A 27,805-nucleotide genomic window follows, 5' to 3' on the forward strand; every position below is an offset into this window, starting at 1 on the left:
GCAGCCCTACAATGAGAGAAGCAGCAGAGCCTGCCAGAACAGCCTATATTATTCTGGAGATCCTAGTTATGCTGCTTGCCTTTTTTTTCTCCAGCGAAACAAAAGTACACATTCAAAAAATGAATGAAGTTAGGACCAAGCAAAGACTTTTAAAGCAATTGCTTTCATCATTCAGCAATTTTTCTTAAGCACAGCAGTCTCTCATGAATAATCTCAGCAATGTCCAGGGGCCTGGTGTTTATTCCATGATTGAATAAATGTGACTGATGGGAAATCAGAACACTAAAACTCTTGAGCATTGTGCAATCTGGCCAGGCAGAATTGCTGTGAAATTGTTTAGCATGTTTCATTGTTCTTAAAATTGAAACTACAAATGCATTTTGAGACCTGCTAGAAACGCAATTCTATCTTTCTTTTCTGTGTATACAAAAAAATAAAGAACAGATCCCATTCTTGCAGCTTTTTAGAACCACCCTACATCTATATTTTGACTTAGATTGATCACTTCAGTTATATTAGCTGACTAACATTTAATTTCTGAATATTCCAGAGATTAGTTCCACTCAATATTAGCATTTTTCTATCTGAGCAGTAGGAATATGCACTAAAGAATGAGTCACCCATTTTAAGGATATTCTTCTGAAGTCTTTTACTGTGTCACCTGAAATAAATTTCCATACTCTTTTCAAAGTTGCATATGAATCTCTGTTGTTGATTTTGGACTTGTAAATAACATCTCAGGAGAGCCACGGAAAGGCTGCTGAGCACCTGATAGAAACACTTTGGATGCATAGTGGAAAGGAGGCTCAGATTTCCAGATTTGTGCTTAGACTGCATTTTCTTCATATACACTCAACTGTAAAAAGATTTTTTCAATATGTATTTGCTCTTGAAACTCCATTTGGTGCAGTGCAGACAATATACCTAGAAACATAACAGTGAACTTGAGAACAAATCTTAAATTCCATTTATCCTGTGGTATATTACAACTACTTTAACCCTTAGTTTTGAAAGTCTTTTTAGAGCACTCACTCAGATTTATCAGATTTAGTGTCAACCTTCTTAAGTGACAAGTTAAAAGTTTAAAATTTTACTTTATATATAATTTTAAAATAATTTTAAAACTCTGTTAGGATATTAAAATTATTTTAATCTATGTATTATCATTATTCCTTGTCATACTTATTACAGGCTAAGAGCCAAAAATGACAAGATTACAGAATACTGGTACTGAAGATGAGAAATTATCCTTTTTCAAATAGCTACAAATCTCAATCAACAAACAAGAATGGATGGAAGGAGAAGAATATACCTTTCATACCAATACCACAGAGTACGGCTGCAAGTTCCATGATAATTCCATGACAGGTTCATTTTTTATTTCATTACTTCACTTTCTGGGTGAGAATCACAGAAACCAGCTGCATCCTTCAATCTCTGTGTGAGCGGTTTTGTGCAGCTTTCCTTCCAGCTCCCTTTTCAGATAGAAAATGTGATTTCTGCTTACAAATCGAGTTGTTTCCATATTTTAAGCAAGAAATAATATAAATTTACATCCCTTGGAACTTTCTAGTCATTATCAAAGTCTGCAACTACAGTTAGATCAAAGTCTACAACTGCAAGCAGGTGATAGAGTCAGTAGGGAATTAAGAAAATATGTCCTTTGGAAGAAATTGAGAAGTCTGGTAATGAAGGGAATTTCATAAATGACATGCTTTACTTATATTCACTGCTTGAAAAGCAGAAGAATGAAACTCTCTACTGTGCTGTCTTCTTTCATGCTGTGCATCATACTGGAAGGGACAGAGGGAAAGGGGGAGCAGCTGCCTTGGACACCAGCAGGAATTCAGAATCAACAAAAGATCCCACTGAGCTCTTGCTCTGTGGGCCACTGATGACTCCCCACCCAGATGCACACTTGTGCCACTACCCTTGCCTGCCTGCAGTATGCACTGAACTAAAAAGTGTCTCCTTCCACTTCTGCCCTGCTCTCCACAGTCACCCCCACCCGTTTGCTTCTTTTTGATCTTTCATGCAGCCACTTTGTGATGGTGACTGTGTTTTTTCACTGCTCAGGATAAACAGAATCCAGAATTATAAGCAAACAGCTGAGAGAAACCTGAAAGTGCTTACAGCTGCTTAACTTATGATGTCATTCAGATGGACACAGGATATGAGCATTTCGGAATCCTCAAGGAGGAATATGTTACTGATGTCACAGGACACCAGCTCTTGGAACATCACGCTCACCTCCTGCACCCAATTAGCATTTAAGTCACTGCAGATGTTTACAGGTAGTTTTGGACAGAAAGTGCTGTTTCCCAAACACACACTCTCATCTGGTAATGTCATTAATAATGAGTTTTCAGGTTTCCCTCTCTGTTTCTTTTCATGCTGAAAGGTAAGGAACTTCCCTCACAGAAGTAAGTTAAAATTGTCCAAAACAAAGGTCATTACTATCTTCAGTATCTCACATTCCCCTAATTTAGGGAATAGTAAGAACACTTTAAGTAGAATTGTTAAGGGTCCTTTCAGTCTAGGAAGACGAAAAGCTCATCTTGACCTAAAAGGAGACAAAGGAGTTAACACAGAAGCCAAAACTGGAAACTAAAATCTGAGCACTATTTTTTACTTAAAACTAATTTGAAAACCTTTCATCTTTCTCTTCAGAATAAATCTGGCAATTTTGAAGTTGAGGTAGTTTTGGAATGGATTAAAGCAACGCTTATATTGGAAGATTTTTTAACAGTAACTTTCGAGAGGAAAATGGATTGGTGAAACTTTAGATGAAATTCAGCTCCCCTGGAATATGCTATTTCAGAAAATTAGATATGCTCAACAAAGAGAATACAATGTAAAATTTTCAATAATTCATTTTGAAATATCTTCATTCTGATTTTTTTGCCCTATGTTGTAGCATAACAAAATACTTAGAAATTCAGAGATTAGGACAAACATTTTTACTTTATTAAAATAAAATGTTTAGTATGAACTTTAAAATATTGAAGTGATTTTTTTTTCTTTTTTCTTCATGAAAACCTTTGACATTTGGGAGTATATTTCACTTTAGAAACTTTGAAAAATGTTGATATCTTTTGAAAACAGAATGTCCATCATACAGATAGCTGGCTTTTCACCTGGCACAAAACTTTAACCTGTGCTGTGCATGCTATGCTTTCTAAGGTGTACAAACATTAATCAATGACTTTGAGCATCTTGAAATCCATTTTAAGGTAACTGAATGTACAGCAAACTGTGTGCACTCAGTATATGTACAGGGAAGGCAGGGAAAACAAGGATATTATAGTCACCTGAGAAAAATAATTTAAAATCTTTGAAAAAAAAAAAAAGAGAGGAATTTGGCTTACTGAGTTTTTATATTGTCAAAGAGGTGGTTGTTATTGCATTAGCAATTACACTTTAGCATTTTGCAAAACTCTCTCCTTAACTTTGAAACAGTACATCCTCATTAACTCTCGTATGTTACTACTGCAGTTCAACATTATTAAAGAACTGTATACGCCTATTTCATAGAACAACAAATCTTCACTTGTATTAGTTTCAATAAATTGTTAATCCATTGCTCTAGATTGCAAAAGTCAATTAGTTGGTTAAAATTAAAACTTCTCACTGTAAAAACACCTTTTTCCAGTAACACAAAAAGGATTTTAGCACTTTTTGTCTCCTCTATGCAAGATGCTTAGGACACCAGGTAAGGAATTCGAGATGGAAGCATGCAATGGCCAAGTTAGCATTGGAAAGTAGGCTACTTTAACACCCTAACAGAAACAACAGAAGAGCAAGGAAATATAATTGTGTTGCATCGACTTAGATATTAGAGCTTTAGCAGATTTGTGAACTCTCATCATTTTGTCATGAGGCACCTTTGTTGTTTTCTTTGACTTCAAAATACAACCAAGGCCTCTGAAATGAAAACAAATGTATGAGACAATTTATGCTTTTGGTTTCATGTGGAGAAAAAAAGCTGTATAAATTTTTCCAAACTTTTTGTTCCCAAAGAGGCTGGGTTCCTGACTGGGCTCCTAAATGTGTCAAGGCATCCCCTGTGTTCCTGCTCCTCAAATCCACCACATCAGAGGACCTTAGGATTGCACTGCCATTACTACCAGTTCTGAGAAATAAGGTTTCCGTGACTTGAGAAGTAGCATGCACAAGGTTGAAAGGGATACATGCCCAAGTCTCATATCTTCCAACAGGTAGTGGTCAGATAAACACTCCAACACAGACCTATGAAGGTCTCCAGGGTCCGATTACCGAGCTATAGTCAAAGGAGAACAGATATCTGGCTTGCAGTATAATAATAGGAGAATTAGTAAGGCAAAAAGATGTATATTTTAATAAAATCAAGTCTTTTTAAAGTCCTGTCAGTATTTTGATTTGGTTCTGCCCAGCAGTGGTTTCAGAAGGGGCTAAAAAGAAGAGGCCACCTTCCCCTACCCCAGCACTACTGTGATATAGCATAACTAAGTTGGGTAGATGAAGGAACACGAACCACTCTCTGTTCAGAAAATTGCATTCAGCTTTCTGTTTTGTGACAGAAAAATATTTATGCTTATCATTCTACCAACCAGTCTGAGTTTTCTGCAAAAGTCCACCACAAAATGCATAGAATTTCTCCAGCATTTATTTTTGCCCTTTCTTTGTAATAACTGAAAGACTCACTGCAGCTTTGACAAGGTATTTAATAATTGACTTTATTTCTTTCAGTCACAGAAAATAGAACTTCTCTTTAAAAAATAGATTAAAAACTCGTGATTCTGTTTGATAAAAGTCAGTTAATTAAACCATAGTAAATTGCAGAAGGTCATACTGACATCTGGCGGCCTTTCAGAGATACTAAAATTGCTCCCAGCAAATACTCACTGCAGGAACAGTAACAATATGAAAATTACATTGTGGTTCTCTTTGTATCTGTCCACATTTAGCAATTATTATTCAATACCTGAGTTAAGAGGTAATGAGTCCACACTGAAGTATGGCATTTAATTAGCTGCCATGTTAAGTCTCATTTGACGCTGCCCTGGCTGCAGGCATCAGAAAGCCACAAGCTTTCAAAAATAGAAATTACAGGTGCCAAAGCTGTCACCACCACTCTGCAACTGCTCTGGGAGTTATCAGGATATTTCACAGTGCCACATTTAATTAAACAGAACTTCATCCAGTGGGAGTAAAAGCATCTTATTACTAATATTGCTATTGTGCGATCTAGTAGATCTAATCATGGACCAGATCTCCATCACAGAAGGCACTATACAAACCATGGAAATGATGGACCCATCCACAGTAGACTATAGTCTAATTATAAGACAACAAACAGTCAACAGATTGAAGGTGCTGCAGGCCAACATATTAGAGTCCAATCTCTGAGAAAATGTCACTAAACAGGAACCCTTCTTTTTTAAAAAAAAAAAAAAAAAAAAAAAAGGAAGCTGAACTCTCCTGTGGTAGTGGAAAGAACCAAACTGAGAAGGAAGACTCTCTTTCCTGTTAAAACAGCATATATTTTGAGGTGGAAATATCTCTGTTTCATCTATGGAAGGGATTATTTATGTAACAGGAGAAGTTCCCCTAAATCAGGTACAGCAAAGGTCTTGGGAGACACACTGTACCACTACTGCTGCTGAAAGAGGAAATAAAATATTGCCTTCTCCTCTCTGAAATAAGGAGTATTGTGTGCTTTTGCACTCACTTGTGTGAGGTCCGCTATGATGTCACCTATCGGAGAGGGGGGAAGAAGTGGTCTGATCCATTCCTCCATGCACTAAAACATGCAAAAAATACCAGATGAGCCTTTGCTGTTAGCTGTCATCAAGAATTTCATTTTAGATCAAGAGAACAAAATCCTGCCAGCAAAGGTTTTCCTGTCAATTCCCAGGCTGTCGATTCCATCGCAAAAGATTACCAAGAACTAGGCTCCCCATCACAGAGAAACAAAGTCCACCAGAAATTGTATAATAAATTATATAAACTTCATCCTGAATCTGTTCAAGGAATGCGTAGATATTTCCCACACAGAGGAAATTCTCAAGGACATTTTATAATATTAAAACTCTTTGGGTTTTTAGTGACATTTTGGTTCATTTAATTTTTTCTGCTACAATATTTTAAGATTAAAGGTGCGGTAGTCTACCTATGGTGTAAGGACTACACCTAAAATACTGTCTGAATAATTCATTCAGTTTGCAACCTACTAGCTTACCAGATCCTTTTCTTGTTTCCTTCAGATGCAGGCAGAAAACATATCATAATCCAAATAAATTATTGTCATAGCTCAGCACTGGCTTCCTAAAGCCTGGCATCTTGTGCTCCCTATCCATACAATCAGAAGGAAAGAACCTTCTGACTGCACAACCCAACACCCACTAACACTTGGCTGCTACAGCTCTATTGCATTAAGGGGCACAAACACTTTTTGGTGGTCCATCCAAAATTCCTGCTCACTACTTTGCTTCCTCCATGCAGGATCCCAAGTTCTGCTGTCCCATGAGAGAAAAGTGCCAGAAGAAGTGCCCACCTTTTGGGATGGGAAAAGATGTGAGGGCTGGTTTGTGAGGACAGGTTTGAGCAGTATGATGCAGGCAAGGAAAGGAAACAAAGGAGCTGAGATGAGGAATAGTCTCAGGAGCCTGTTTTGTTAGGGACTCTAGTCCATAAAGGGTCTGCAAATGATCCCAGGGTGAGCAAGGAAGAGATGCTTTTGAAGTAAGAAAATAATTTTTCAGGCACACAGGTCCAGCAGAAAAGGAGGCATGGCATAGAAAGAAAAATATAATCTAGATGTAAGGAACTAGTTTCTTAATATGCATTGAAGAGAAGCATTCTAAGCAGATGCTGATGAGCTTGCAGAATACAACTGCATAATATGATTGCCCTGCAGTCACAGTTCTACAGTTGAAATAAAAAATATCGATGGAGCTTCTTATTGTAACCACCCACTGAAACAAACACATTAGGCTAATGAACTAAAACCAATAAAATATCCCAGTTAGTCCAATGTTTACAAATTGTCCGACAGCACATCTCATGTTACCACAAAGAACCTGCACCTGCAGTAACTTTTAAAATTTAGTTCATCTTTACTTTTAAATGATCCATAGGCTTTTAAAATCTTGCAGTTTGCACTATATTTCCCAGTTGATAATTATAATAAAGATATGTGATTGTCAATATAGAACTATTTCTAAGGGGAATTTTTAAAACAAGCATGATATTATATTTTAAGGACTCATAAGAAAATCTTTGTGGCACATTCATCTGGGGTATCTACCTGTTAATCAGTACAGTTCAGTGGCTGTGTATTTAGAAGCCAGAGAATCAATTTAAGTTATTATCACTAGTGTTAAGTTCAAAGGTGTAGTGAGTTTGTAAAATGAGTGTGTTTTATGCATGTCTTAGGCTGCTAAACCAGCAAAGCTACCAGTGTTGGTGAAAGCCTAAATCACAGTAGGAAAACTGTGAAGATTTGTAATCATTGAGGAACACAATCATCATTTTCTATATTAATATAAAATCAACAAGTCTTCAATGTGAAAAACGAAGTTCATTTGCTATGTAAAACTTAAGAAATAGATTTAATAAAATAATAAGACAAAAGAGGTTAAAAAAAGCAAAGCGCGGCCAGCCGGGTGACTTGGCACTTAGCCAAGTCCACACACTGCTATATCAAAGGCATACTTTAAATACCCTTTCTATTGCATCAGTCTGTTGGATATTCATTTTTTTCCATAAACTAGTTTCCATATTCCAGGAACTGTTCTGCATGGCCCCTCCTTGGGTCTGCCTTTTTAGAACATGCGTGTTTCTTGCCCGTGTCTTCATTATCGCCTCCAGTTTGGGCCTTGGTCCATGCTTTTTTCAGATGGTAGATGCTGATAGTTGGTATATCAATAGCAGAGTCCCTTTTTGCATGTTCACTGGATGTTACTCTGACCAAACAGACAGTTCAAGCAAGTAGCAGTGTCTTCTTTACATGTTCACTGGATGTTATCCCGGCCAAACAGACAGTTTAAGCATACTATATCAGCTAATACCACTATGCTTAGTTCTCTTTACTAATAGCAGAAATAAAAGAAAAACTTACATCCTTACCACAACATTATTACTCATATAACACACATCTTGCGGAAAGCCAATCCTATAATGTGTATTTATAACATTCAATAAACTGTAGTATACCTGAAACCAGAGAACTCAAACCTTCACAGTCACAACCATATTCAAAAAATTAATGCATACTGAAAACTGAAAGAATTTGATACTGATAAACCAGAGACGTTCAATTCTTAAATGTAGTAATATGCTACTGCCTCAATATTATTTCAAAAACCCAAATCTTTGTACATAATGAACACATTTTAAAATAAGAGCTTAAAAGACACTGCACAGAACCTGTAGCTTCATCATCTAGCAAAAAAAAATGCAAAATTGAAACAGTTGTGGACAGCAGTTTTAACATCTGTTTCACAACCACAGCCTCAAGAGACTCCTGGAGAGAAGCTTTTGGCAAAATATATACTGACTTGGTCTGAAAATTCATATTGCTCTTAATCTCAGCCCCTCACCACCAAAAGTTCTTTCTCAGTTCTGGGGACAGCCTACCACTCTGGACCTCTTAAGATGATGAAGATGTTTGTAACTGAGTTATACATATACTTTCTAAAGAAATTAATTAAGAGAAACTACATCTGACAGAAAACTTTCGGCAGAAGTTAGTCAAGCATTACTGAACTATTCAATAAACAGCAGCAGAGCACAAGTAATAGTCTGTCTCTAGTTGGTATGTTACTAGGAAAGGCGGCTCAAAAGAACTTGCACACATGACTTTGGACTTTGATATTTATATATTACTTTATAATGCTCCTTTGCTTCAAAACATAACTCCAGAAGAATTCTTGAACTATTAAGGAGCAAGTCAGAATAGGCCCACTGAGTAGTGAACTCCTGCTTACCACTAAACTGAAATTCTGTTTCACAGCCTATATGGAATGGTGCCAGTGGAGTGCAGAGATGTTGCCTCTGTCAGTCACCAACACAGCAAGTCCTGCTGGGACACTCCAAATGTCCAGCAGCACATGTGGCAACAAGAGCTGGCTGCAGGAGTAAAAGGCCTTGGAGCACCAGTTGAGCCCCTGGAATTCTTTTTTTTCCCACTTTTAAAAAAACTATTGTTTAGAGGACATTCACACAGAATATGTGAAAAAATGTGCCTACAATGTAGTTAGCTTGCCACACTCCTGTATCCACATAAAAACCTTAAAACAAGACTAAGTAAACTCTATGAAAGAGAAAAAATTACCTTTTTACAGTCTCCCAATTATAGAAAATATATGTGCCTCCAGGTGTGTATATATCACAAATGAAGCAATTTCACAGGCCGGTTTTAATAGAATTATTTGATACAAAGGAATACTGTAGGTGAAAATTGTGTGGATGAGGGGAGATAGGCCTAGAAAAATTCAGAAATTAGTACATGTATCTACATTTATTGATTACTCCATAAGGCAGAAATATTAGCTACTAGGAATTGTTATCTCCCAAACTGCACTTTAATATTCACTATGTTCACTTTAACAGCAGCAGAAGCAAGAGTGCACATATGACCCAGCTGTATCTCAGGGCATTCGTTCATTAATTCAAATAATGAGTGTTAGAGCAGCATTAACCTGGGGTACTTTCTGTTAGAAAATACTCCCGCCCTATCTTAACTATTAGTATTTACATTTACACTATATGATAGAATTGTTATCACTTCCAATTTAAGAACAGTTTTTTATCCTTGGAAAATTTCAATTGCTGCTGTCTAGCTTTATTTATTGAGATAAAGAGCCCAAGGTAATACAACAGTTTAACAATGGAAAAAAATTCTAATATTTAATCTTAATCTGCTACCTTGAGGCCATTTCCTCAAGCCTTATTACTGCAGGCGTGGCAGGAGAGACCAACCTCTACCTCACAACAGCCTCCTTTCAGGTGGTTGTAAAGAGCAATGAGCTCCTCCCTGAGCCTCCTCTTCTCAAGACCAAACAAACCCAGCTCCCTCAGCCACTCCTCATAAAACACATTGTGGACCTTACACAAGCCTTGTTGTAATTCAGTATCCTTGTAAAGTAAGAGGCCCAGAACTGAATACAGTATTTGAGGTGCAACTTCACCAATGCTGACTACAGGGGGGTCATCACTGCCCTGGTCCTGCTGGCCACACTATCCTTGCTACAGGCCAAGATACCATTGGCCTCCTTGGCCACCTAGGCATACGCTGACTCACATGCAGCTGTCTGTAAACCAGCACCCCCAAGACCCTTTCTGCCAAAAAGCTTTCAAGTCACTCCTCCCTGGGCCTGTAGTTCTGCATCCAGTTGCTGCAACATGAGTGGAAGGACCTGTCACCTTATTGACCCTCTTGCATTTGTCCTCAGCCCATTGATGGAGTCTGTCCAGTTCCCTCTGCAGGACCTCCCTACTTTTGAGCAGATCAACACTCCTACCCAACTTAGTGTCATCTGCTAATTTACAAGGATACACTCAATCCTCACATCCAGATCATCAATAAAGGTGTTAGACAGGACCAGCCCTAAAACTAAACCCTGGGGAGCACCACAAGCAACTGCTGCCAACTGGATTTAACTCCATTTGCCACAATTCTCTGGGCCTGGCCATCCAGACAGTTTTTTTCCCATCAAAGAGTCCACCCATCCAAGTTGTATGCAGAAAGCTTTTCTAGGAGGATGGTGTGCTTTATAAAGTAAACACTTTACTGAAGTCTAGATAGACTACATCCACAGCCTTTCCCTCATCTACTAATCAGGTCACTTTGTCACAGAAGAAGACCAGGTTGATCAAGCTTTTGTAAATCCATGCCATCTGGGCTTAATCCCCTAGCTGTCCAGCATGTGCCATATAATGGCACTTAGGATGATCTCTTCCATGACTTTGCCTGGAACTGAGGTCAGACTGGCAGGCCTGTAGTTCCCTGGATCATCCTTCTGGTCCTTCTTGTAAGTGGCCATTACATTTGATAATTTCCAGTCAGGTGGAACTTCTCCAGTAAATCAGGACTGTTGGGTAGGTGATTGAGAGTGCTTGAGAGTGATTAAGAGTGGTTGGAGTGTCTCAATATAGCCCTGGAGAGGCTGCTATCTTTCCCTGCCTCAAAGGTGCATGCCGGGCTCAAGTTCAATTTTTTTGGCCACCAGGACCCATATTTCTTTTTGTGCAAAGTTTCTTTCCAAGTGATCAGCCTGGTAGAGTATACCAATATGGAATACTGTATTTGTCCTTAGGTACAGGACTTGCAATATCCCCATTTTGTACTTAATCAAATTCTCATTTGTCCATTTGTCCAGGCTGTCAACATTTTTCTGAATGGCAGCACAGCCATTTGGGGTATCAACCAGTCCCTCTGCAAACTCCCCAAGAGTCCACTCTGTCCTATGATTCAGGTCAGTAGTGAAGGTTTTAAACTCTATTGGCCCAGATATCAGCCTCCAAAACTAGAAACTGGCCTCCATTGGTACTTCAGGCCACTGGCCGCAGCACCTGGAGCACAGCTGTATCCTCCTGTAAAGATTTGCCCTAAACCATTTTTGTAAACCACATACTTGTATATGAAAGAAAGCTACATGCCAGGAACCTCAGAATCTGAAGTGCTGGGCTCAGAGACCTCTCACCTTATTTGGGCATGTAAAAGTTAAACTCCAAAATATAACCTACTCTGCTGGGGAGTCTCTTCAGAGCCAGAGGAAAGAGGCAGATCAGAGAACAGTCCACTCTAAAGGCTCTAGGGCAGATCAAATTAATCCTGTTGTGCAGCTATTTCTTTCTCCATAATATCTGGAAGCCAAAGATGACTGATTTAATCTTCAACTCCTAATCTGTGTATTCCAACATATAGCAAGATGATCTGCCTCATCACTTTATCTTCTTGAATTTTTAGTTACTTATAGAAATACCAAAGTCAGACATTATCAATAACAGCTTAGATTCCTTAGGCATAAAATCTTAAATCATCAGTTCTAATCCTTCATTCCAAGATGAGAAAAAGTACATTTAGACCATTCTTAAGAGATGTCAGTCTGATTTGTTCTCAAAAAATTTCATTAATGGGAATCCCATCCCATGCCTTTGTAACTTGTTCCTGAGTAATTCTCATAACTAGAAACAGCCCCCAGTCTCAACTGTCCCTTAGAGAAAAGTAAGGAAGTTAAATTCTTGCACACTGTCAACTTCTGGAGGTCACTCTCTAGTTTCCTTTTACAACTGCTTTTAATCTCTACTATTTCTCTTCCAGAAGAAAACAACTCAAATGTTCCACCTTTCATCCTAAATTTTATACTTTAAACTTCTGATTATTTTTATTACTCTCTTAACCTGCTCTCTGCAATTTTTCAGCATCTGCTTTAGCATGAAATACCCAGTATGGTGATCAAACTCCAGCTGAAACCTTACTACTGCCTGCCAGCTTAGCAGAATGATTAGTTGCCATGCCGTCAGTACAAAACTTGCATTAGCATATCCCAGAACAACGCCCCTTGTGAATGGCTTAGCATCGTGCTGTTTAGTCAAAAACAGTTTGTATTCACTCAAATCCTTCTTTTCTGTGTTAGGTGTAGTATTTTGCTTTATACTAATCCTTAGCAATGAATCCTTGTTCTGCCATTTTGTGCAATGTCGTCTTTATATCCATCATTAAATCATCCTGACACAGAACAGTTGTTTTCTCCTTATCTTCACCATGCACTCAGATGTATCATACACAAGGGAAGAGTGTTTGCTACAGAATCCTTTCACTTTCAATGCAACTTTAGCAAAATAATGAGTAAAATGATAGAAATTATACAGTCAAATACAGTTTATACCAGGGACAGTGATGACAACTTATGAAGGAAAAATTCTTCCCAAAGGAAGTAAGCTTTCCAAATTCATGAACTATGTAACTAGGACAAGTAAAACCTGTGAATTCATACAAAATTCTATACATTCTAAGCATTGTCTTACATGCTTAATTGCTCGTGTGTAAAATATAAAACATTTTAAATTAAAACAATTGAGAAAAACAAGATGAAGGCTAACTGTTAAAACGCAGATATGTTTGAAGAGATATTCAGGCTAAGGAATGTAATATCAGAATATTTATAAAATGAAAGGAAAAGTGAACTGTAACAAAATGGAAGCATCTCAACTAGGGCAAGAGCTAATTAACCCCACTGAAAACGTACCAGTCGGCAGTAAAATTTTTTTAAAAAAGAAATAAACAAAAATCACCAAAGGTTACTGTGCATTTAAAGACAGACACCATGTCAACTCAACCAAAATTAAAAAAGTCCTATGAGGCAGACTTAGAACCCTATACAGGATTATTTATTAATACCACTAACACACATAAGCTAACAACAGTAACAAAACAAAAAAAAATATCCTCACCAAAACCAGGTACTCTGCAATGCACAGTATGGAACGATGGTGAACTAATAAAGAGCCTGACAGACACACTGAATAATCCAGCCTCAAGGAGAAAACTACATTATAATTTTCTAAATCATTTAGTCCAAATATTCAGTAAATGTCACTGTAGTCATTACACAGTAAATTTCCAGGGAGTATTCTATGTCTTATGGAGAGGAGGTCTAGAAATACCATCAAGAGATGAAGATCGTATTTATGGAGTTTTTCTTAACTATGTTTTTGCTATTCTTAATATTCTTTTGTTTGTAAATTATATTCATTTATGCATTTCAGTAATCTTCTCAGAAAAGAAAACATGCTTTTATTTGGTAGGGGGAAACAAAGAAAGCAAAGGAAAATGTTTTCCTTTCTGTAACTTGCACTTGACACAATGAATGAAAACAATGGCTGCAGTTCAGTAGTCTATGGGCTTCATACTCGAGAGAATAAAAACAAGTTACTGTAGTCTTAAAAGGAATCACTTTCTCTGAGATCTCTGCAAAAAATGCAGTTACACAAGTCTTGTCTCTTTATTGCAGATGCATGGATAAGGAACAGATGTGCTTTTGGGCAATACAAATATGAAGACTTGGCATAACTAATTTGTCCAAGGACTTGTGTACAGAAATATTTCATCAGGTTTCATTTCATCATCTCCCCACTTAAGCGTCAAAGAAAAGACACAAAGAGGAAACTGAGAGGGTCAAGTCTATACAGTTACCAAAATTCAAGAATGCTTTGTTACACACACCTTTCTTCAAGTCATATTTTTCAGCTTAATTGATCATCCAAAAGCCTAGCTGTACAAAAGTAGAATTAATGGTAATGAGGTAAACCAGAATGCCTTCACTTGCGCAACTAAAGTAATTTCCTGAGTCAGGATTCAGTCGAACCCACAGCTAAAATAGATTCATAAACAGCAGTGGCAACCAGTGTCGATATTCATAACCTCCAAGTTCACAGAAAGCTTCATTATTTTTTCCTGTGTAGGGTTTTCAGAATTCACCTGTTCTTTTACATTCGCTCCAACCTGAACAGTAGAAGGCTTCAACTGTAGCTCACTTTAAAACTACAGCTCACTTAAAGTGTATTTCTCCAAATTCAGACTACCACAAATTCCTACAGGCACAGATCAACTGCTCTGAGGTCTATCAACAACCTCCCTGATCTGACAGCGCAACTCAAAACACTGATGGCTGAGTTCAGAGACTCAAAACCTTGGAACCTGAACTCTGAAAACAAGGTATCATCTCTTGTTGCCCAGAATACTTTGAAAACCACCCTGGAGCCTCATTCTGCTGTCACGACTCTTGCGCTCCCTTTTCTGCCTGACCAAAGAACAGGAAACTCACTGTCTCCATTGCTTTGGAGTTTGTCTGCAGCCACCATACCCTGTTCATCTCTATGTGCCTTCTTTTTCCTTCCATCTCTTTTCACCTGAATCATTTCCCTGCTATGAAATTTTGGTATAATTTACTCTATTAAATGTGTGCATTCACTAAATTGGTGATAAAACAGTGGACAGAAAAAAAAAAAAAAGGTGTATACATTCATGTTTTGGAATTCAGTCCAAGTAGTGAAAAGAATAAACCTCTGCATTGTCTTAATTTCTTTTGTCTGTTTAAGTGCACACACTTCTAGATATATAGCAGTTTTTCCCTACTTGTAAAAACACAATATTGGGAACCAATGTTCCACATATGTTCAGGACCAAAATCAACAATAAATATAAATTACTCTGTTATAACATTTTTCTACCTAGTTTTCCAATTTTACATGTGTGTTACTCCCACAGCTTGTCACACTGGAAGAATGCCACAATTATAGGGTTTTGCTCCTTCTGGAATTAATTTGAAGTCTGTATTTATTGAGAGTAAGTAATATGTACACAAGTAGCTAGCAAAATATAAACTTTTCTCCCACCAATAAATAATTCAAGAAGGCATGAACAATATTATTGTCTTTTATTATATTTTGTGAATCAGGATATTATAAATGTTTAAGAAAAATTTGCAAAACTGGACATGGATTCACTTTTTTTTAAAGGAGGAATAAAAACATGTATCATGAATTTTCTCAGGCTCCTCTATTTTTTTTCCAAATCATGAGTTTAAAGAAGTGCCACTACAGAAACATAGAGAAGGGCTGAGGTTGGAAGGGGCCTCTTGGGATCAAGTTGCTTTCCTACTGGTCAGGCCCTACCTACTGATGCCTGGGGTTGTGTCTTACCCAGTGCAGGGTTGAACTTTATGAGGTTCCCATTAGCCCAATTCTCCAGCCTGGTAAGAACACTCTGGACCACAGCACAACCCTCAGGTACATAAGTCACTCCTCCCTGTGCTATCTGTATACGTGGTGAGGGTATGTTCTGTCCCATCACCCAGATCATCAGTGAAGATGTGGACCAAGCGCTGCTAATCACCATCTGGATGTTGTACCACTGGTCACCATCCTCTGGGCCCAGCAGTTTTCAGCCCACCTCCTGTCTGCTCATCCAGACCATAGCTCATTGGCTCCTCTTTGAAGAAGCCTTCTCTGTGCCCACTAGTATACACATTTATTATGATTTTAAAAAATCAACAGAAGTGAGTATTTTAACACCAGGATTATTTTTCAAAAGGAAAGGAAATTCAGAGTTCTTAATTTTAATTAACACCTTTTACATGATACTAACTTACATCTAACAAAAATAAGACAACATCAAGTTTTAAGGGTTTAAAATACCTTTAAACTTGAGTACCTTCAGAGATTACCCTACATAATTTATGCATCTGAATTACAGATTTGGCTATGATGGAATTAATGCTTTCAAGCTCTATTGGCAGGCACTGTTCAAAAACAATGTTCGAAAAAGTGTTTTGAGGATTTTTTCATCAGAAAGGAAACGTATGTTTTCATTTCAGCCTTGCTGGCTTCAGCTGCACCTGAAGGCCTTCCTACAATTGTGCTCCCTCTCGGAGAAGAGCAACAAATAACTTTATAAGATTGCATTTCAAGTGACTGTCTCTTACTGATCCTGATAAGATCTAATTTACTGAAGTAAGAACACGGGAGGATGGAGAAAAGTGAAAACAATTTGCTCTTGACCACAAAGCTTGGTGTGAATTATTGGCCCATTCAAGGCAGAGATTTAATACTAATACTGTTGAAGCCATGTCATTATTATTCATTAAGTTCTCTGAAAGCAAGTAAAAACTGCATCTTTTCTATGTCTGTTTACTGACCAGTTCACCAAGAGCTCTCCACAAAGTACTGGGGCTTTTGCTTTGCCAAATGCTTTGTCAGCTGCAAAATTTTTTGAAGCATTCTTTTAATTACAATTAGAATTGATGAATAAGGTAAGTTTCTGCACTTGCATATACTTGAAATATTTGCAAGTTTTATAAAAATTCATTGTGTTTTATTCAATTTATAAGATACACAGGTTGAAATAATTCATACCATGTATGGACAGCAATTGTTTTATTAATTATTTTTTAATTTTATTTATGCTCTTAATTTTTAACATAATAAAGTAAATATAAATTAATAACATAATATGATTATTAATTATTCATATAATATAAATTTGTATTATTATATTATATAATTTAAGAATATAAAGTAAAAATAAATATATTATATATAATTTAAATAAAATATAAGAAATGAATTAATAATAATTTATATCATTAATTTTATTTATATTTTAATATTCTGTATTCTATAGATTAATATTCTGGTACTACATAGAAAATTAATTAATTAATTTCAATTAATTTCTAAAACACACGAGTTTGAAATTCAGTTTAACTGCATTTCATCTAACTGTATATCAAAGAAAAAGTCAAGACATTCAGTTTAATTGATGCCAAACAAAACCCATGTATATTTTTATGGTTCTTGGACATCTTTTTCCGTTGAATTATTTCACCTAATTTGGGAATGATTTGGACTTATTTTGATCTATCCAACCATGCAACACGAGTGAAGTGCCTGCTTTGATGTAAATGTCACCTAGCTATACTCACGAACCAGACAAAAGGACTCATGGCTCCCCATATCACTAGAGTTATCTACTGCACAGGACCCTTTCACATGTTCACTGAATCTGAAATTCCTGACATTATCATCTTGCCATGGTCAACATTCACATGTGAGGAAGATACAGTGTGGGCATAGAAGCCTTCAGCAAGAAAATAAGTTTTTAGTTGGATGTTATTAATCCATAACAACAACTCCTCTCTGACTATGAGACATTATAAAGAAATCAAGGAGAATGATCCTGGGAAGCTTGTAACATCTGGGGGTTATTTGATGACATCAGTCACTCCTGGCTCTTTGGCAAGTGGCATGTAAATAAATACACCCTTCTGCAACTTCAGTCCAAATATCAGAATCTGCTTCAAGATAGTAGTTACCCACTTGCTACAGATAAAGCAGAATATAAACCAGTTAAAAGCAATCCAAGGTTCTGCTACAAGCCTAAAAAACTAACATTGCGTTTCAAAATACTGTTAAACTTGTTGAAGTCTAAGAATCATTCATTGCCTAACATCACATCAGGGCTTACATGCGACAATCATATTGACACGAGTTACATCTATTCAAGATAGGCATTTTGAGCAAGCCCAGTAGTACTCCTCAGTATATATAGAGATGAATCCTGCTATTACTAGAGACTTGCTGAGCCTTTAATAACTCTAAGTTGCTTGTTAGAAATTGCCTGCTGGTAAGAAATGCTATCATTCCTATTGCTAGAAACACAAAAGTAGGCTGCACAGAATATAACAAAGGTGAATCAATCCTAAATTGGCATAAATCCCAACTTTAGAAAGCCTAATATACCATTTCATCTCTTAACTTCTACAGATTTTTGCTGTGGCCTTCGTTGTTTCTGCAGTAAGACCATGATTGATCATTACTACCATGTTTTCATGAGTTTGATCTATGATGTTAACTTTAATAGTTCTCTGAATCTGCTCTCACCTTTAAATACACACTATCTCTGTTCTGCAACCTGTCTCCCCCTAGGAATTTCTGGTGGTTTTTTTCTTCCTTTAAAAAAGAAGACAGGTAAGAACATTCAGACTACCACCTCCCCCCCAAAAAATCTCTCTTTACTTTGTAAGACCTACAAAGCTATTGTATAAAACTGCTATAAGCCACTGGGTCCTCCTCAGGCTGAGAGAACTGAGAGAAAACACTGAGACTGAAAGCAGTCTCTGACTAAATTTTATTTCAATTATTAAAATTTTCTACATCTACAATAAGTGCAAATAAGAACATTCAAAAATATTCTTTTAACTAAGATTTTATTTTACCTGATCCCATATATCGACCTCAGAGTGCAACAAATCAGTCACCCAATAATGTTACAGGATAGAGGCATGTTCACGGCAAAATCATTCTCAGTCATTATCCAAAGTTGTTCAGTGGATTATTTGTAATTTATTTTGAACTTTAAAGATTTCTTATAGTAAGTCCATTAACATTTATCCAATGCTCAGAAATCAGAATTTAAAATCAGTAATAGAAGCAGCACAATTAGCACACATGTTCAAAGTAAAAAGGATTATCATTATGGTAAAGTAGAGTTGAAGATACATTTTTTACAGCTTACAATTCATGCTAGTAGGAAAAAGCAGTGCTTAGACTCAATTTTCTCCTATTAAAGTGGACAGGAGTCTTGACATTGATTTCAAGGACAGCAGAATCATGCCCCAGAAAGATAGATGTCAATAGTCAAATTCAGAAATCATGAATGAATATGAACTTAGCAGAAGTTTATACCCTCACACATGAGAAATGAACCCTATTATGGTTTTTATACTTCCTAAAACTATTTCCAGGAAAATTATATGTCTTAATCCTCATATACTTGGTGTTAGATATCATGCATCGAATACTCAAAGTGCTCTTCAATAATCTAAACCAAAAATCAGACAGTGCTTTTGCTTCATCTTAGGCTGTAACCTAGTTATGGCAGGGCAGATGTTTCTAGGGCTTGTAGGTGCCAACATTAAGTCAGTTAAGAAATGCAGTGATAACTAGGATTAAGAAATCCATCATTCAAGAGAGGTCAAAGTTGAGCATTTTGGGGGGCGGGGGGGGCAGGTTGGTAGAAGGGGGGAGTGCTTCTTCGTATAATAAGTATCCTGCTACTTTTTAATCCTCTAGCAATTATATTACCATGAAATGATAAATGATAATTCAATATTTGTACCACTATATGTAACCAGTATGTGCTTCCATCCTCCAGCATATGAATAAGGAGGTGAACAGTAGGTCAATCAAACTCTGTGAAATAACCCATCAAAAATGAGTATTATTTTGTGTGCTTGTGTGCGTAGGCAGAGGCATGAAAGTAGCCCCACTCTAAATGGCAGAGTGACAATGCACCATGGAAGAATAAGACACTGCACCTATGGCATGGAGCCAGCAGGCTTTGATAGGGAAGCCAAAAGCTCTGTGCTTTGCTCTGCAAATCCACAGAAAGCCTATCCATGTGTTTAAATGTGTGCATATGTGCACATACACTCCTACCTAATCAGACACCCCACACTGCATGTGTACTTCGTATGAAAAATATAAGATTTTTTCCTGGCTTCTCCTTCATTTCCAGAGGTAGCGACACAGGAATATATTTCTGCAGACTGTAGCATCCTTTTCCCCTCATTTAAACCTGGAAAATTCCGATAAGCACATCCTAGGGTATACAAGAGGTTGATGTAATGTCCCTATTTCTAGCAATGAATCAACTCTTCAGTGTGATACATGTATCTATTAATTATGTAGTGCTCCCATTTTATAAAATCTGTTTGCAGACTCTGTCTGGAATACTAATTAATCATACAATTCATATTACATGCTTTATTTCTCTCCAGCCTACATTCACCTAGCACTGTTATTCATTATGGCTGTATTTGTATGCCATTTATACAGTTTAATCCTTAGCTCTTCCTGTATTACACTGAACCCTTAAGACTCAGCTACAGAATCTCTAACCAGGGTTCCTGAAAGAGCTGAGGGTCATTGCCTGACTAGTATCTGAGCATGGAACTTGGGCAAGGGAGGAGGACTTCAGTCAGGAATAAATGTAAGAGCCATAGTAAGCCCCATGTCTTACACAGACAGGCAAAAGAAAGTGCCATCATGGTCTCCAGGCCAAACCCAAGGACTGGATTAAACATATTCTGTGCCATATTTATGCCACCTTCCAGGTGCATTCAGTGTAGTCATTGCCTGACTGATATCATATGTTTCTAATTTGAAACCCCAAGGTTTATACACATATTTCAGTGATTTATCCTATAGCCACTGATCTTTTAACAAGACACTTGATACTTGCATTTCAATCTGTTCTTTTCAAATATATCATTCTCTATTCAAAATGGAGGGGAAATTTCAGCTTTTAGTGGTCAGCAAGACATTTCCCAATTGTCGTTATGGGATTTGATCACTGCCTAGATGAGCAGCCTGTCCTTGGCCCATCAACAGAAAAAAGTCCAAACTAAGTGATTCAAACCCACCGTTCAAATGAAAGAAATGACTGTAATTCTTTCTGTTGTCCCAGTTCCTATTTTTTCCAACCCATACACACATGCAAAAACATATTTTGATTCAGATAAGATAGAAAATAAGATTTCTCAGTTCTCCTATGGAATTTCTTAAGCAACAGCAGAAGAAAAAATGGAAATAAAAATATTCTAGCTGCTGAGACCTTGCTGCCCTAGTTCTTCAGAAAAATTGATATTTGGGATTGATAAGAAAATCAGATGCTCAAAAGTATCTAAGTATTAAATTAACGAGGAGTAGTATTAAATTAACACGGAACAGGAACAGGTATACCACTTTAGATGCTTTAAAGTAGCACACATAAGAGATTAGAGTAATTTATCTGCACTATGTAATGTTACCATGGAAAGAATCATTGTGGTGTTTTCTTTTAGGAATTCTCCCATTAGTTAATATACTTGATGTAACACAGACAGCACTGCATAGACTTAATATTACATGGGAAACACAGATTTCCCCATGTAATTCTGTACATTGGTGGATAAAATTAATTGAATTACATCTCATCCTATGAAAGAGAAAGTAGAATTTTGTACTGAGATATTGATTAAATGATTACATTAATTTACATGGAAGATGTCTCAGAGGTGTCATCCTGTAACACTTCCTCTGTTACACGACGTTACGGAGAAACCTCTGACATACTGTGACTTGTTCCCAACATTTTTTCAGATAGTATTCATGGAAGATATGTAGCTCTTTTTTTCTCACCTTAGTTTTCATTTTCTTACCTATTCTTTGCTTTCCAACCTAACTTCTGCAGAGATTACATCTTACTAGTTGTGGGATCATAATGTTTTCTATTCCGTCTGTACATCTAGAATATTTACAATTGCTCTCAGAAATTTACAGGTTCTCCAAGCATTCATCTCTTGACTAGTTGTTAAGACTATCTAAACTGCAGTATGTTCTTATTTTAGGTCTCCAGCTAAGTCTATGTCAAAAAGTTATAAAAAAATCACTGAATGAGCTAAAATTCAGTGTCCCAGTTCTTCACTTCATAGGATCTGCAGGCAGTTAAATTTTGAGAACTTGTTTCATTGTGTTCCAAGAAGGCATTTAAATTTCATGAGGAGACAAACAAAATTTTTTTGACAGCAAAGATGTATTTGTTCTTTCCCCTTCTTTCAGTGAGCTATGAGGTCCAAATTAAGCACTTCTGCAAAGACCAACATTTCCTTCTCCCCTACATTTATGACATTAATTTTATTTTCTAAGGCCACTTTCAGCCTCCTTTTCACAACATGTGGGCATGACTGTAAAACATTCATTGATCAATTTTCAGTCCAAATAGGACAGGTTATCAGAAGCTTGTGCTCTTCCACACTGTGCCCAGAACATTAAAAGCCTTTCAGGGACTGATCTTTCAAACACTTATTCATGTAATCAAGTTTTATGGAGCTTCTTACATGCTTGAAATTAAGCACCTACTTCAGTATCATGCTGAACTAGACTCTAACTCTTCTTTATTACCAACAATTACCAAAGCCCCACTTTTTTCTTTTAATTTTACCTAGCCTGTCAGACAAACACACACATAAAACCCAATCTGTTATTGTCATTCATATATATAATAATCCCCAGCTGACATCATCTGAGCCTCAAGCAGATAATAAATAAAGGAAGTTACACCTGCCAGGGATAAAACAAGCAATGAATCTGAGCTCAAAACATTTTTAACATTTTTAGATTATAGCAAGTATAGTCTTATTCTCAAGAAAAGGAAAACAAATTGACATTGCTTTAGTATTAGCTGTCGAACCATCAAAGAAATCTCTGATATCATGAAACATAAACTGCAAAACAGTTCTGTGATGAAGATACAAGCCTGATGACAACATTTTCCATATTTGTGCAAATCTGATATGAAACTTTAATTTGTATGAAGATACAGCCCTGGAAATCTGTTCAAGTAATCAATTTACATCAAATTTCTGGGAGTTTATGACATCATGTGCACCTGAATTTTGAAGGATGTAGCCAATGTCCTTCACACCTTCTTATATTTGCCCATCATACAAAATCACTGATCAGAAAAATCGGTGGAGCTTTAAATTCCTCTTTTCATTTTTTGCAAAAATTTGAGTATGACATTTAAGCATATCTCATCTGATGCAAGCCAATGACCTTTATACCTTCCCACTCTGTACTTAATCTCTCCAAGGCTTTTATCAAAGTCAGCCCTTTCAAAACATATAAATGCATACCTGTCAAAATACATGGACTTACACCACTGCCTCTTTCCACACTCCATCTGCTGCTTTTGTTATTTCTGACCACACTTCCTGCCATGCCACCTCTCACTAGGGCCAATTTGCCTGTAAACTGAGCTCAGTCAGAAATTAGGAATGATTCTGAACTTTCTTGTTCTGCCTCTTCCTGTGTTTCTGACATTAGATGAGGGGTATGTTGCCACCAGGATGCCTTCTTCTATGATAGAACACAAAATCTTAATCCTGTTATTACACTAGAGCTTCTGCAGAGTTTCAGGATGGTTTGGTAATAAACACTCAGAGAGTCAAAAATGGGAGACCATGTAGGTCCCCTGGCAGCTGAGGACAACACCCACATTGAGCCATTGCTCTTCTCAGTGGAAGCGTGTGTAGATCAGCAAGAAAATAATCTATTTCCAGATTCCACCATGAATCAAAGTGATCCAAGTTTTGCAATGAGGGTAGACTTCTCACTATTTTTATTATCCCTGCATTGAAGTGATACCACTAAAACTGAACAACACCCAATGTAGTCTCTTCAAATAGTTACCATGACGATATTCATTAGATGTTCTATGACAAAACAAAATGCTTCAGATTACTTTGAAAATGTGAAAAAAGCTTGAAATTGTTCAGTTTTGTCCCAATTCTGTCACTGCAGGTATGACACAAAATAAGTAGTACTTTGATTTTTTTTTTCTCTTTTCTTCTTACTTTTTACAGCAGTATTTTCCCAAAATAAAATGCTTTGCTTATGCCTCACATTAAAAAGAGAGGGAGCAGAATAGGGTATATCATTAGGGACACAGAAGCAGAAGTCAAATTAGCATTAAAAAAGAGGGAAAAAATAAAGAGCACAACAGTTATTGAGAGAAAAGAAGCATTTCATTTCACAGTGATGTAAGGAAAAGAGAAAATCCTCTATAAAGGTAAGATATCCCTTCACTTACACTTAAGAAAGAGGAATTCAAATGGGAACAGACTCAAAGAAGCACTATCACAATGATTATGAGAATGGAGAATCTTTGAGAACCCTTATTATATCTTATGATACAAGTTAAATTACTTTTATCTGCTTATCCTAGAAGAAGAATATGATAAGCTTTTATAAACACATTAAGAGCAGTATTTGAGAGAGTGGGAAATTATCCAAATTAAAAGGCAATAAATAGTACGGAGACAAAATCGACTGTCTATTAATTGGCCAGAAATTTATTTGCACTGAAAAATAGAAGTGTTCTTGTCATGTGCAGGGCTGATTACCCTATGATCCTATGATCTTTTCCAAAGGAAAATTAAGATATTTAAAGTTGAGTGCAGGCTCTAACGTAGGGGCTCTAACAGAGCATCTTTAGCAAAGTTTCATGTAAGAAAATTTACATGGGTATTTAGAAGTTTCCCCTACACTTTTCTAATAATGGACTTATGAGGCATGAACCTGTTTGGTTAACAATTGCTACTGGCATTGATCTGCAAGAGGGCAAAAGTCAGAGGTGATCCTAAATCTGATCTCCCAAACAAAACTCTTACATGACCCTGAATCTGACCTCTCAGAGCTGCAGCAGGCAGGGCAAAGAGTGGCTAATCACAGGAACATTTCTGAGCTGGGGAGAGGTCAGGTAACTTATCCCCATGTCTGGGGAAAACCCGAGGCTGCCTAGCTGTACCCAACCAAGCAGCATCAGCAGCTTTTCCTTTGCTGATTGACAAAACAGCTCAGCCATAAACAGAAGGCATCCTCCCCTATAGGCGTAGCTACAAACTGTGCCCGTGCATTGTTTGGAGAGGCACAGCTGGCATGGGCCAAAGCCAGGACAGGAAAAGTGTGAAAATTTAGAGTACAGCATGTCCTTGATGCACATAGCTGCCACATGCAGGTTAGCTGGAGGGAATCTGCCCTGTGCTTTGTGACCCATTACAGCACTGCAGCAACCCTGTCCTGTTTGTCCCTGTAATGGAAAGCAATGCACAATCTTAACAACAATGCTCTCAGGTGAATAAAATTCAGCTGACACCACTTATTTATATTGTTTCTGAAGCGCTAGCAAGACTGAAAAACTAGTAAAAATATTTGTAACACTCACAGGTATGTTTATGAACAGAGAGAGGAGAACAAATTTGCTGAGTATGGAGGTGCTGTTGTATTTGAGAGCACAGATTCTTGTAAGCATCCATATTGCCTACATTTAGCATATATAACAATATCCACCATCAGATCAGCAAGTACTGTATGAGTGAGATCAGCACAGGCAATTTTTCTATGTGAGGCAATCTTTAATGCAGTGTTGGGTGAATGACACCTTTTTTAATCTATTCTCAGAACAGGACAATGTTTCTTATTTACAAATAACACCACCAGTCACTACTTTAATCTACACCTTTCATTCATTATGGATAGGCTACAGCATATGGTGATAGATCTCACAGTCTGGGGATCCATTAATCTGTGGTGAGTTGAGAGGTGATTTATCTGTGGGATAGAGGACTCTCCTGGGCTCCCTGAGAGTGACAGTGTTACCATTGACTTACTGTTATTCCCCCACAGTTGTTCACAACCAAGCCTGAACCCCTCCAGCCAGCAATGCAATCTCCAGTCCAAGGATGTATGGCTCACTTGCAGTCTGGATGAAAACTTGTGGTGTGTTTGACACACAGAAAAAAATCTCAGGCCCCGTGTCAAAACTCAGCAACAGCAGCCTGCCTATATAGGATACACATGCAGAATGTCACACCACAGGCTTTTTGCACCATAAGACACAAGACTGTTGTTCCCTGGACTGTTGTTATTGTTGGGGTACAGGACAAACGTCCCCTGGTGTTGCATGCCCTCACTGTCCTCAGGCTGATGCAGCCTCACTGCAGCAGCAGAGCTCCAGAGCAGTCAGTTCTACCACCACAGCCCCCAAAGCATACTGAAAATTAGCAGGTTTCAAAACGCTTCTCTTTCTTTTTTTTTTTTTTTTTTTTTTTTTTTTTTTTTTTTTGTTCAATGCATAAATGCCAAGCCGTCACCTTCTCAGCTCCACCCACACCCATCACCAAATTCTTACCTATTATCTTTCTTGATGGAGAGGAAAATTCTGTGCATGAGGTGCTCTAGATACACAGAACTAAGAAAGATGAACAGGATTTTCTTGCCCAAAAGAATATTATTGGTTAAATTTTTTTGTCAATTTCTGGCTATATCAGTTAACATTCCTGTCATCTACAACTGGACCTGAAAGTACTGTCTTCTCAGTTTCAGAACCCTGGGCTGTAGCCATCCATACCAGAAGCTTCTTTTATTTGAAATGGGGAGTGAGCTTTGATACACATTGCAGCTGTCAGTTGTTTGACTGAATGTCAGAAGCAGCTGAGTTGATATAGAAGCATTTGTGTATAGAACTGCATGATTTGCAGACATCTCCTGATTTCACTTTAATTGTCCCAGAGTACCTGAACTGTAATGACAATAATAGTGGGGAGCTGCCATGGAAAGGTTTTTAGCACACGGGATATTTAATCAACAGAGGGAGGAGTACATATTTCTTTTTCTGTTAAGACAAATATGCTTTCAGCTCTGATTGTATGCCACAGTTTACTACAGATAACAAAAACTAGCGCCAGTCTGAGAATTAAAGAATGCCCTGCATCATATTGTATCTGACTTTCCCCGAGGTTTAAGGCCAGAATTCATGTTGACTGTCCCAGGATCTCTGACTGTTCTGTTCTGCCTGAAAATGACATCCTTCAGTTACATAGAATTTAAGTGAATGCCAGTTCGGGAATCAGGTGGCTGTGCACTGCTGCTCTCCTGTGGTCTACAATGGAGTTTCTTGGGAGAGGGCTGGGAAGCAAACAAAGTCAGCTTCACGTGGAGAAGGGCGTTCACAACAAGGGACACATGGGTGGTAAAGAATGCTGGATATATGGGGCAGCACTGGGCTGTCAAATAAACATCAGAAGTCCCTTCTCCTGGAGACAGAAGAACTCTCCTGCATTCCATCTCAAAACTGCAGGCAGAGAGCAGCAGCACAGTGCCCTGCAGTCAGGAGAAGCAGAGGTAGGGAGGGGCCAGGCAACTTATCACCCCAAAGTAGCATCATCATTTGATAACAGACCTTCAGCCAACTCAGCAAAACTGCTCCCACACTGCCCTGCCCAGGGTGGGGCAGGCACTGAGGCACAGCCTGATCCATAACCTGCCTTGCACATCTATTTGTGAAACTGCTGCAATGAATTCAATGCCCCGTGTTGCGCAGGAAACAAATCTGATACATTAATAAATGCAATTGACCACTGGATTTCTTTGAGACATTAAGGGTACACCTAGAGGTACAGCCTGGAAGGAGGTAGACAGCAGGCAAGTGAATTCTCATTTTTGCCTTATGTTCTCAGAAGGATGAGTGAGATAACAGAGGAGAAATGGAGCACGTGAAGCCCTTGAGTGGAGTTATAATAGAAACTAAACTGCTTAGATAAGTCTGTAGCAAAGTGGTAAGGCTGTAATGGACTGCTATATTTTACGTTGTGTTCTGCCTTTAAATGGAACCATTCATTTAAGGAAGGATGACAGGATATTAGGACTATATAAA

General features: G+C 37.6%; 1 long non-coding RNA gene across 1 annotated transcript; it reads right to left on the reverse strand.

Moving 5' to 3' along the window:
* LOC136290147 (uncharacterized) lies at positions 1-26,470 on the reverse strand. The gene is made up of 3 exons (XR_010721001.1): positions 26,282-26,470; positions 1,313-1,475; positions 1-924 (listed from the first exon to the last, which is right to left on the reverse strand). It is a non-coding gene; the product is annotated as an uncharacterized lncRNA (long non-coding RNA).
* Positions 26,471-27,805: the final 1,335 nt, after the last annotated feature.

Source organism: Chamaea fasciata, unplaced genomic scaffold, assembly GCF_029207755.1.
Source record: "Chamaea fasciata isolate MVZ Bird 193981 ecotype frontalis unplaced genomic scaffold, bChaFas1.0.hap1 SCAF_5, whole genome shotgun sequence".
Lineage (NCBI taxonomy): Eukaryota > Metazoa > Chordata > Aves > Passeriformes > Sylviidae > Chamaea > Chamaea fasciata.